This window comes from Dipodomys merriami, unplaced genomic scaffold (genome assembly GCF_024711535.1).
Source record: "Dipodomys merriami isolate MVZ:Mamm:240054 unplaced genomic scaffold, mDipMer1.0.p SCAF_1005, whole genome shotgun sequence".
In the NCBI taxonomy this organism is placed as follows: Eukaryota; Metazoa; Chordata; class Mammalia; order Rodentia; family Heteromyidae; genus Dipodomys; species Dipodomys merriami.
Genome location: NW_027202278.1, coordinates 11260 through 24541, shown reverse-complemented (window position 1 = coordinate 24541; position 13282 = coordinate 11260). Strand labels below are relative to the sequence as shown.

The 13282-nt window shown below is 36.4% G+C and overlaps 1 pseudogene; it reads left to right on the top strand.

Annotated features, from left to right (window-relative positions):
• The first annotated feature begins 1131 nt into the window (after positions 1-1131).
• On the top strand, positions 1132-1230 carry LOC138807116 (U6 spliceosomal RNA; annotated as a pseudogene).
• The last annotated feature ends 12052 nt before the right edge of the window (positions 1231-13282 follow it).

Sequence of the window (13282 nt, the reverse complement as noted above, 5' to 3'; positions counted from 1 at the left end):
TTTGTGATCTCATCTTTCATTTTAAGTTGCCTTGCATTTCACAATTGATTTCTGCTAATTCTTGTAAGGAATTGGGGTCCTGAAATAACGTAGGAAATGAGCATTTGAGATGAGTCTTCAATTATTTTCTAGATTCACTGTGTAAAATTTAAAATAAGCACATATAAATATAAAATATATAAGTATATATAAAATAAAAATTGTTTTACATTATTGTGTTGTGGTTAGGGAATCAAAAGCAACTCTGTTTTAAAGTATTATTCCATTATCTCTATCTCAGTTTTTGGTAGAGTTAGACTTCAAGCTTTACCATTTGTAGATTTACAGCGTAGAGGCAAGAGGAAACAATATGATTAAAACATTACCAATTTAAGGCCTAATATCAAGGAGAAACATATGGCCTTCTTCAGGACCTATGGAAATATTTGGTGATAGAAAATCAGTAGTGTAAATTCCTGCCAGGTTGGATGATGGACAGGCTAGAACAGTAGGTAATCATGCATATGAACAATTTTTTCACCTTCTTGGCTTTAGCTACTTTTGAAATGATAAGTATAATAAACAATTATATTTTGATAAAATACCTTCCATTCCGAACAATTCGGTCTGAACTGTTCATCTCTCTATGATTCCTTGTAACTAAGATTAGTTTTCTTCCAGTAAGAAAATCTATGCTGTCAGGTAAGATATTCTGGTTGGTCTGTTCCTACACGGAAGAAGGGTAAAGGTTCAGGTAGACATTTGTCCCAGTAAGACCTCATTTGGGAAATTTTAAGCTGCAGAAGTTTAGAAGTAGCTCTTAAGCAAGACTTACTTTGAATCCATTAGCTCTACAAAGCTAACTGAGTTGATAAATAAGTATTGAAAAGCCATCACCTTCGGACTTAGCTGAAAAGGTTTCAAAGTATGATGAAATTTAAAATGAAAATGACAAAATAGACATTGACAAAAAAATTGTAAATGTGAGTAATCGACCAAACGATATGTTTTTTCCACAATACACAGATTTTTAGAGTAATAAGATCAATAGCATTTTTAGGAACAAAAAGGGTTCCTTGTTACAAATAATGAACCATGGATAGATGCCTGTATAAAGATTAAATCATTAAGTACTTAAATTTAGAGGGTACTACATTCTTCAGAAACAGGTCTACCCAAATTACAATACAGAGATTAACATGGCACTTGCACAAAGATGATATGAAAATTTGTGAAGTATTCCATATTTTTCATTCTTCTGATGCAAGAAATGAAAAACAGTTATTAAAAAGTTAATTACAAAAAACAAGTGTAACAATACATGTAATTTATAGAATTAAAGGTTAGTTTGACATCAGTGTATTAATTCTTCACCTTAGAAAGGCCTTTACATAGCATAACCTTTACAAAACTTGAAATTAGATAACATTATAATTTTATCCCAAAGAAATAAAATAATATAAGGACCTAGGAAAAAAAGAAATCTTAAACTTCTTCTATATGGAATGCAATCTGAAATGACACATTTATTTATGAACCTATACATTATATAACAATGTAGAATTCCAACTATTATATCTAGGAGTGAATGAAATAGATTATGGATATTATACAAACATAGACATACTTTTTTTCAGAAAACTACGAGGAAAAACTTTAGTTTCTTTACTATGCATTTCAACAGATAAGTTAAAATTATTTCTGATTTTAAAAAATCACAAACTGCAGAAATCATTTTAGATGAATACAAACAACTATTGAATACATTTTGACATCAAAGTCAGGCAATTCACTTCGAAGAATACCATGGAATCCATGAATTTTTAAAGTAAGATATTGCTGTTGCTTTGTATTTTGAAAAAAAAATTTAAGGGACACAAAGGATGGACTGGCATTTTTGAAATTTAAGAAACTTAACCAAACCCTTACGACTTAGGAGAACAATTAGTAGAGCCTTCCACAACTTCATAGAGGTAGTGATACATACTTATCTTTTTGGCAATATTAAATGCAGTTTCTTCCAAGTGGTTCTTCAGACCTGGTTTGATATAATGGTTCAACAGAGTATCTTTTCTATTTCTATTCCCAGCAGCAAGATGCAAGGCAATCAAGAGGCCTTTAGTTTGGGTATTGGTATCTGCATCATGATGAATTAAGAAAGAAGCCACTCTAGTATTATTGCACATATAAGCACTGTGCAGGGTTGTCAGCCATTCAGAGTTATTGCATGAATATCTGCCTTGAGCTACCAACTCATGGACAATGTCTAAGTGTCCACTCTAGGCTTCCCAATGAAGAGGGGTATACTCATCCTCATCCCTAGTATTCATCTGGGTGGCCTTTTTGTAAAGTAGTCTACACAGCATAGTAAGCCGATTAATTTCAGCATCCCAAAGAATATATTTGCTTGAATCCTACTCCATTTTTTTTTCGTGCAATTGATACCGTTTCTCACTTTTTCATCTTGTTCCTTGTCTTCGTCAGAATTGCCTAACCAGAGACTTTGAGTGCAAATGGGAATGAGATGTCCATGTATTTCACCAAGAGTTCACAATGGTTGAACTGAGCAGAAAAATCTGGTGAATTTCCTGCATATGTTTTTTCACCATGATTTATTTTCTCTTTTTCCATTTTTAATATTTTGAATTAATCTAACGGGATAGTAGGGAATTGATAGAGAGCAGAGGAAAGATTTTCCTCGGTATTCAAAGTACAGACTGAAAATGAGGACCAGTGGGGTCTTCATGTGCAGCTTATTCTAGGAATGAGAAAATAGGAAACAATGCCTTCTATGTCAATGATTTGGGAAATACCATGTAAGAGTGTGAAAGAATTCACTATTCAACATAAAGGCTTTAATAGCTTTCTAATAGCTTTGTAATGTTGGTAACCAACATTAGAAAAAATGTATAATGCAGTAGTAAAATAGAAGTCCTTTGTATGACTACCTAAATTCTTGTCTTTTTTTTAATAGCTATAAAATTCTGAATTTTTAAAAAAATTTTATTGTGAACATACTGTACAGAAGGTTTACAACTACATGGGCAAGATAATGAGTACATTTCTTATCAAGCATTGTAGCCTCCTCCTTTGTTTACCCTTCAGATCCCTTCCCAGCCTCCTCCTACCTCCCACCCAATCGTCCCCCCACACCAAATTTGTAAAGTTCGTTTTCGACATTACAACTTGTACTGCTCATTGTTGCAACGGATCCATCTGTATCCTTATTTAAACGAATTGCTTTTCCCCATCCCCTCCTCAAATTATATCGACATCAAATACAGTGAAAGCAGGGGTTATATTGTGGGGGAGGGACATACAAAGCAACAAAGAAATAATCTTTTATATGCGTTAGAAACAAATGCATGAAAGGAAAAAAACCTTTTAAATACATATCTAAGATTTCATTTTCCTAACATCACCTTATCTGACCTTCTCTGATTGACTCATACATATACTAGATATTGAAAATAAGGGAAACCATGGGATCTATGTTTCTTTGGGCTTGGCTGACTTCACTTAATATAAATATTTCCAAGTCTTTCCATTTCCGAACAAATGCGGAAATGTCAATCTTTCTGATGGAGGCATAGAATTCCATTGTGTATATATACCACATTTTCTTGATCCATTCATCTACTGAGGGGCATCTGGGTTGGTTCCATATCTTAGCTATGGTAAATAATGTTGCAATAAACATAGTTGTGCTGGTAGGTTTAGTGTGGTCTTGTTTGTAAACATTTGGGTAAATGCCCAAAAGTGGGATTGCTGGGTCATAGGGGAGCTCTATGTGAAGTTTTTTCAGGAACCTCCATATTGCTTTCCAAAGTGGTTGAACAAGTTTACATTCCCACCAACAATGAAATAAGTTTCCCTTCTGTCCACATCCACTCCAGCATCTGTTGTTGTTAGAGTTCTTGATTTTTGCCATTTTAACTGGAGTGAGGTGTTATCTCAATATTGTTTTGATTTGCATTTCTTTTATGGCCAGGAATGTTGAGCATTTCTTCATGTGTCTATTGGCCATCCTTCTTTCTTATTCAGAGAAGGTTCTCTTAAAGACTTTGCCCACTTATATAATGGGCAGTTGTTTCTTTGAGGATTTATTGTTGGGGGAATTAATTTTTTGAGTTCCAAGTATATTTTAGATATGAGACCCTTGTCTGTTGTATGGCTAGTGAAGATCTCCCAATCGTTTGGCTTTCTATTGATCTTGCTAGCTATGCCCTTTGCCATACAGAAGCTCTGCAAATTTATGCAATTCCATTTGTCCAACCTTTCTTTGATTTGTTGTGTTTCCAGGTCTCTATTCAGAAAATTTGGGACTGAGCCAAGGAGACCTAGGGTTTCTCCCATTCCATCCTCTAATGTTTTCAGAGTGTCTGCTTTGACTTCGAGGTCTTTGACCATTTGGAGTTGATTCTGGTGTAGGGTGATGCATAAGAATCTAGCTTTAGTTTTCTACAAGTAGTTAAGCAATTTTGTCAGCACCATTTACTGAAGAGGCTGTCTTTGTTCCATTGTATTGTTTTAGCTCCCTTATCGAAGATTAGATGGCTATAGGTCTGTAGGTTCATTTCTGGGTTTTCAATTCTATTCCATTGGTCCTGAGGTCTGTTCTTATGCCAATACCAAGCTGTTTTGATTACTATGGCTTTATAGTAGAGTTTGAAATTTGGTATTGATATTCATCCAGCAGTGTGCTTTCCGTTGAGGAGCGTTTTTGCAATTCGGGGTCTTTTATTGTTACATATGAATTTTTGGATTGCCTCTTCTATTTCCTTGAAGAATGAGGTTGGAATTTTGATAGGTATCACGTTAAATTTGTAGATAGCCTTGGGAAGTATTGCCATTTTCACGATGTTAATCTTTCTAATCCAGGAGCATGGGAGGTTTTGCCATTTTTTAAGTTCTGTGTTGATTTCCGTTTTCAAGATTTTAAAGTTTTCATCATAGAGGTCCTTCACTTATTTGGTAAAGTTAATTCCAGGTATTTTATTTTTGTGGAGATATTACAAATGGAGTTGCTTTCCTAATTTCAGCCACACTTTTCTCATTGTTGGCATACAGGAAAGCCATTGATTTTTGAGGGTTAATTTTTTACCCTGCTACTTTGCCAAAGTTTTGAATCAGCTTGAGTCATTTGGGAGTGGAGTCTATGGGATTCTTTAAATACAAGATCATGTTGTCTGCAAAGAGGGAGAGTTTTGTTTCTTCTTTCCCTATTTGGATCCCCTTTATGTCTGCATCTTGTCTTATTGCTGTAGCTAGGCATTCTAATACCAGAATGAAGAGAAGTGGAGAGAGTGGCATCCTTGTCTTGTTCCTGAGTTAAGAGGAAATGGCTTTAATTTTTCACCATTAAGTATAATGCTGGCTGTAGGTTTGTCATATACAGCATTTATTGTATTGAGGAATGTCCCATGGATTCCTAATTTTTCCAATACCTTCATCATAACGGGGTGTTGGATCTTGTCGAATGCTTGTTCTGTGTCTATTGAGAAAACCATGTGGTACTTACTCATGCCCCTCTTGATGTGATGAATAATATTAATTAATTTGCGTGTATTGAACCAGCTTTTCATCCCTGAATTGAATCCTGTTTGATCGTGGTGTATAATTTTTTGGATGAATTGTTGAAGTCGGTTGGCCAAAATATTGTTGAGAAGTTTTGCATCAATGTTCGTCAAAGAAATGGGTCTATAGTTCTCTTACTTTGATGAGTCCCTGCCTGGTTTGGGGATGAGGGTTTTGATGGCTTCATAGAATGTGTTCGATAGTGAGCTTTCTCTTTCAATTTCATTGAAGAGTTGAAGGAGAATTGGTGTGAGCTCTGCTTTGAAAGAATTGTAGAATTCCGCTGTAAAAACATCTGGTCCTGGACTTTTCTTTGCTGGAAGGTCTCTTATTGCTGTTTCTATTTCAATGCTTGATATGGGCCTATTAAGCTGGTTTAATTCATCTTCGTTTAGTTTTGTCATGTCAATATTTTCTAGGAAAAGGTCCATTTCTGTCAAGTTCTCAAACTTATTAGCATAAAGTTTTGAGGAGTATTCCCTTATAATGTTCTGAATCCTGGTTGTTTCCATGGTGATGCTTCCATTCTCATCTCTGAGTTTATTTATTTGGGTGTGTTCCCTTCTTTTTTTGATAGATTTGCTAAGGGTTTGTCAATTTTTTAATTTTTTCAAAGAACCAACTCTGTTTCGTTGATTCTTTCTATAGTTTTTTTTTATTGTAATTCATTTAATTCTGATTTAATTTTAATTATTTCTTTCCTCTAATGGATTGGGGTTTATCTTGCTGCTCTTTTTCAAGGAGGTTTAAATGTGTCACTACATTGTTGGTTTCAGATCTCTCCAGTTTGATGATGTAGGAGCTCAGAGGTATAAATTACCCTCGGAGTTTTGCTGTGTCCCAGAGGTGCTGGTCATTTGTGTGCTCATTTTTGTTGAATACCATGAACATTTGAATTTCCTTTCTAATCTCTTCCATGACCCACTCGTGATTCATCAGTGTGTTGTTCAGTCTCCATGTGATTCCGGACTTTCTTTGGTGGCTTTTCGTGTTGAGTTCTAATTTTATTCCTTTGTGTTCAGAAAGAATTCAAGGTATAAGTTCAATGTTTCTGATTTTAGACAAGTCTGCTTTGTGGCCTAAAATGTGATCTATTTTGGAAAATGTTTCTTGTACTGCTGAGAAAAACTTGTATTCTGATGCTGCTGGGTGAAATATTCAACTAGATATATCAACTAGATATTAAATCTAGTTGATATATGCAGTTGTTTAGGTCTGTAGTTTCTCTGTTGAGTTTTTGCTGAGTTGATCTATCTAGTGGGGAGATTGTTGTGTAAAAATCCCTAACAATTAATGTCTTTGTATTTATATGGGGATTTGAGGAAAAGTAGTGTTTCTTGGATATATGTGGGTGCACCATTGTTTGGCAGGTAGATATTTAGAATTTAATATCGTCTTGAAGGAGAGATGCCTTTATTAGTATGTAGCAACCTTCTTTATCTCTTCTCACGAATTTTAATTTGAAGTCTCTTTTATCTGATATTAGAATTGCAAATCTCGACTGTTTATGGGGGTTATTTGCTTGGTAAATTTTGTTCCAACGTTTAACATTGAAAATGTGTATGTTTTTATGGGCAAGATGTGACTCCTGAAGGCAGTAGATAGAAGGATCTTGTTTTTTAATCCAACTAGACAGTCTATGTCGCTTAATTGGAGAGTTCAGTCCGTTAACCTTAAGAGAAAGGACTGAGAGGTATTTTGGAATTCCTGCCATGTTATGTACCTTCTTGGGGGCTGCAAAAACTGGGTTCTTCCTATGGTTCTTGGATTCTCAGTTTGGTTGGTGTTTCTTGGCCTTTATTGTGGTCTTGTTGGTTTTCTATGTGTAGGACATTTTTAAGAATCTTTTGTAGGGCTGGTTTGGTGGAGATGTATTGTTTCAATTTTCCTTTGTTATGGAAGGTTTTTATTTGGCCTTCAGTTATGAAGGAGAGTTTAGCTGGGTGCAGTATTCTTGGTTGATAGTTGTTTGTTTTTAGGGCGTGGCATACATCATTCCAGGCTCTTCTTGATTTGATTGTCCGTGCTGAGAAATCTGAGGTGATTCTAATTGGTTTCCCTTTATAGGTGATTAATCTTTTCTCCTTGACTGCTTTAAGGATCTTTCCCTTGCTCTATGTTGATCCTGTGGATTATAAAATGACAGTGGGATGTCCTATTCTGGTCTGGTCTGTTGGAGTTCTAAAAGCTTCTTGTATCTGAATAGGCCTATCATTTTGCATGTTTGGGAAGTTCTCTGCTAGGATCCTGTTAAACAAATTTCCTAGGCCATTAACTTCTGTTTCCAGGTGCTCCTCTACACCCATTATCCTTAGATTAGGCCTTCTGATGGTGTCTTCCAAGTGTTGGATAGATCTATCATATTTCTTGGACTTGTCTTGGATGGTTGTATGTTCTTTCTCTATAATATCTAGGCTGTCTTCAATCCCTGAGATTCGATCATCTGCATTGTCTAACCTGCTGTCAAGTCTTTCTACTTTGTTTTTTATCTCTTTTCCTTCTAATTGGTCAGCTTTGATGGCTTCAAATTCTTTGTTGAAGCTTTGTTTTAGATCTTGTATGAACTTCTTTACCTCCTTAATTTGATGTTCAGTGTTTATTTTCAGATCACTTAGTTGATTGGGTATGGTTTCCTTGGACTCCCATTCCTTCTGTTGGGTTCCATTCAGCATTCCCTTTGTGGCATCCCTGACTTCCTTCAGCTCATTGTTAATGGATTCCATCAATGCCTTTAGTGATCTTTGTGTATTCTCTTCCTGTTTTCTCAATTCCTCTATTACTCTTTGATTAGCTTCCTCCCGTTTGTGGGACTCCTGTAGTTCTCTTTGAGTGCTTTCAGCCTGCTAACGCAGTTCCTGCCTTTCTCTTTGAGTATTCTCAAGCTGCTTACGCAAATCCTATAACAGTTTTTGAGTAGCTTCCTCATGCTTATGATATTCCTGTATAAACTTTTGGATTGCCTACTCTCCCTCCCTACATGCTCATACAGAGTCCTTTGTATGCTTTCAATCTTTTCATTTATCATGCTTGCCAGCAGTGTTTTAGAGCTATTTGGGAATTCTCCTGTGGATTATTCATTATCTGTTCTGTCCCCTGATTATCAAGATTGGGAATTGAGATACCCAGATTTGCAATTTTTCTTGTGTTTTTCCGGTTTACTCTGCCCATTTGAGATGAAAATAGCACCAGTTTTGTGCTAGAACACTATCTTAAGGCAAGCATCAACCCAAGTCTGAATTTGCACAGTCAATAGTCTACAGATACAATCTAGTTCAACAGATACATCTATTCAACGTCAAACAACAATACATTAATGAGCTACGAACCCCAAAGAAGAATTTGGAAGACCAGAAATTATTAGGGTTAGGATGAGATGTGGGTAAAAATAGGAATAGATTGATTTGGGGAGGCTTAGGGAGAGTTAACTAAGACCTAACCTCAAAGCAGGAAATAGGTTGGGTAGGATGAAAGTAGAGAGAGAGAATAAAAGAAGAAAGGGAAAGGGAAAACAAAAGACCAGAAAAAATAGAAAGGTAAAAATTAATAAAATTATGTAGAATCGATTACAATCTATTTAGATAAGAATGTGAATTTATTGAGAGAAGGGGAGGGATATAAAAGAAATGTGAAAAACTTAAAAATAAAAATGCTTAAAATATTACATAGGTATAAAGAGGTAGTACTGCTATTAAGGAATTTAAGTCTTAGAGGTTTTGACTTGAGTAATAAATTTGTGGATTAAGTGTGTACACAATGTGGGTAGGGTCTAATAGTCAACTACTTGTTTATCTGAGGATGTGCAGGACAAGAATTAAGTCACATAAAGAAGAACGAAAGAGAGAAGAAGGTGAAAAGTATAAGAAAGGATGAAGAAAAAGATGAGAAGTTTAGTAGAGCTAAGCAAAAAACAAAAAGATAATTAAAAAAGACAAAAAAAAAGAGAAAGAAAACCAAAAAAGAAAGAAAAACGCACACTCACTTATTCGTAAAATAAAAATTATAAGCGGAAAAAAAAGTTTCTGGAAAACAATTTTTTTTTCAAAAAAGGCAAAGATTGAAGATTTAAAAAAAAGTTTTAGAAAAAAAATTTTATACAAGGTACCAAAAATAAAAAATGAAAAAATAAGAAGAAGAAGAAGAAAGAAAGAAAAAAGTTCTTTGATTTTTTTTTTTTTGGAGGAGTGGGAAAAGTCCTGCATCTCCCTTGTGTCCGTAACCAGCCTCTTGTTGGAGTCTCTGGTTTGCTTGTCGTCCTGTGGTTTGGTTGGTTTCTTAAGTCAGTTTGTTCAAACAGGCAGAAAAATGCTCTGCTTTACCCAGGATTTGGCGATCCTCCTCCCTGGCTAGTTCATTGGGAGGCAGATCTGCTTTGAGTATCAGAAAAGAGGGGGATGCTGTGCTGAGGCTAGGTTGTGGGTAGAGTTGAGGCCTTTCAACAAACAGTAGCTTTTCCAGGGGGCTAGTTTGTGAAAACTCACAGAGCCCAGCCTGGAGCCATTCTCAGGGTTTCTGTTTACTGAATTTCAATTGATTTTCGAGGCTGCTAGAGGGAGGAGCAGGCCTCTGGATCTGATTACGCAGTGGAGAAAGCCACTCCAAGGGCTGGCACCCGAGCTGTGGGACTTTTCCCTGGGTGGAGCTGAGTCTGGCAGGTCAGGCTGCCGTTAAGTTCTTGTGACCTGCTAAATGACTCGTTTTATTCCAAGGCCTGAGTTGGAGCTTGCAACTCTTCTGAGCTTTGTCGGTATCCAAGATGGAGATCTCCGGTGCTGGGGGGGGATGGCCTTCCTTCCTCTGCTCCCTGAGAAGGAGTGAGCATGTCAGGCTTCTACTCACGCTGAGTCTTGGTTCCTGGGTCGTCTCTGGTCTACAAACTGCACGATAAAGATGTCTGCTCTTTGTTGGTTCTTGCTGGTGTTGAGTAGAATCTGCTCGCCTCCTGTGTCTGGCTCCTTCATGACATACTCTCTGTGGCTCAGGTAGGCTTCTGCGCTTACCCGCCATCGCCACAGCGGCTGCCCCTGCGGTGGCTGCAGGCAAGAGCTCAGAAGTGTCTCCTTGCCTGGGTTTCCCCTCTCTGGCCTATCACTCTGTCCTGTGATGGCTCACTTCATGTAATTCTCTGGCTTAGGACTGTTCACTGGAACTCTAAAACTGCTTTCTATGCGAGAGCTTACTTAGACTCCAGCTTCTCCTCCACCATCTTCCCGGAACTCCCCAATTCTTTTTTTTTAAAAAAATACACATATTTTCATCTACAAATAGGCCTGTCTATTGTCTTCAGGTGATTTTGATGATTGAAGATGATTAATGAGAAGTCAAAATGTATTAGTAGTCCTTTGCTATCAATTAAATTTGACTTTTTCTTCTTGGAGAATATAATGATCAAAGCAATAGTTCACAATCAGCAAGCAACAGTTCAGAATCATGGTTCAACTGCAAGTGAATCACCAGTAAGTAATCCGTGATTCCATTTTCCACAAAGTTTTGTCACAGATACAATCTGCCTGCCTTCTCTAGTTGATTTCGTAGCCTGGACTTATTCCTTAATTGTACAGGAAAAGTGTAATTCACCTGATTTCAGTCAGATCTTTTAGTAGAATTATCAAGTATATAGATTTTTTTTTATTAAATTAGTTGTGGGGCCTGAACTCTGGGCCTGGGCACTGTCCTTTAGCTCTTCAAATCAAGGCAAGCGCTCTACCACTTGAGCCACAGAACCACTTCTGGATTTTTCTATTTGTGTGGTGCTGTTTTGGGAAATGGCAGAGCAGAAAGTGAAATGATGCAACCAAAAATATAAAAGCAAAATAAATTAGGATAATTATGGAGCAACCATATTGTCTATGAGATCCATGAAAGAGAAAGCGGAAAAGAGATACAGATGTGCAATGACCTAACTAGCCACAAAATCCATGCTTCTAATCAATTTACAGAGCAAACAATTTTTTTATTTTTTAAAAGAGACGGAAATAATATTTATATATAGAAATTAGTAAATACGTTTTTAGTCGCCTACATAAAGAGAAGAATCTTAATCCTTGGACTGGGAAGGTGGCTCAGTGGTAGAGTGCTTGCCTTGCAGCTTACTACAGTGCAGAGACGACTTTCCAAAAAGGCCACTCATATGAATACTAGGGATGAGGATGAGTATACCCCTCTTCATCGGGAAGCCTATAGTGGACACCTAGACATTGTCCATGAGTTGGTATCTCAAGGCAAATATTCATGACATAACTGTGAATGGCTGGACACCCCTGCACAGTGCTTATTTGTGGAACATATTGCAACAGCACAAACACACACACACAAATATACACACACATCATCAGATTTCTTCTTAAATATTTTTTTGTGTATGATCTTAAGAAATTTACAATACTAACTTGAATTTCTGACAGGACAATATTATCACTGTACATCTTGCTTCTATGTTCTCAGTTTTAAATTAATATCTAAGTATGTGCATTACATAAGTACAGGAAAAAGTAGGAGCCACACGGGTGGCTCAGGTCTTTAATCCTACCTCATCAGAAAGATGAAATCTGATGATTGTGCTTTGAAACCAGACAAAAAACGTCCCTTAGAATCTCATTTGAAAGTAACCAACAAAATCTAGAAATGGCGCTGTAGTATAAGCAGTAAAATGCTAGCCTGGAGAAACCTAAAACAAAAAAGTTAACAAATTCTGCGACAGAGCCAGGCCCTGAGTTCAAGCTCTAGTATTAGCACCAAACTAATGAATGAAAGAATGAATGAATGAATGAACTAAAAATAAATTAAGTGGTCACATGTGGAGAGACAGGTAAAATGTAAAAACCGTGGTGACTGGATTATGTATTATTTTGTAATAAGTCAAATTATCATTTTTCCTAATCACTAATATTTTATTTGAACTTTTTTGTACAATAAGCCCTGAATTTGGCATGTATGTATATGTGTGTGTACATGTGCACACATGTGTGTGTGTGTGTGTGTGTGTGTGTGTGTGTGTGAGGTTGCAATGTTGTTTGCCAATGTGGACAGAGTGAGGCTAAAAAGAGCTGTGTTGCAATGTTGTTATTTATCAGTGTTCCTTCCTGTCATTTCAGTGGAACCACCCTTCTGCACATTTTATTTGTCAAATAATAACATCATCATAATCAAAGAATTTAGATCATTAAGTTAGATAAAAGAGAGCATTTTCAGCTCTTAGTAAATGTTAGGTAAGAAGATACACATATAATTAGGTAGTAAGTTATTGCTGTAAGATGACTGTCAGTACAAAATATGTATTTGACCTCTTAAATTGGATATACTTTTAAGATATACTCATGGAGTGATTTTGACCAACTTGACCAAACAGGTATTACAAGATATGTATTTTAAATGTTTTTTTTTTCTTTCATGCATTTGTTTCTAACACATTTATAAGATTATTTGTTTGTTGCTTTGTATGTCCCTCCCCCACAGTAAAACCCCTGCTTTCACTATATTTGATGTCGGTATGATTTGTGGAGGAGAAGGGGAAAAAAAAGTCATTTAAGGATACAGGTGGACCCGTTACAACAATGAGAAGTACAAGTTGTCATGTTGAAAAAGAACTTTACCTCTTTGGTGGGGGGGGCAAGGATTGGGTGTTGGGGCGGGGGAGGCTGGGAAGGGATGTGAAGGGTAAACAAAGGAGGAGGCTGCAATGCTTGATAAGAAATGTACTCATTATCTTGCCCATGTAATTGTAAGCCCT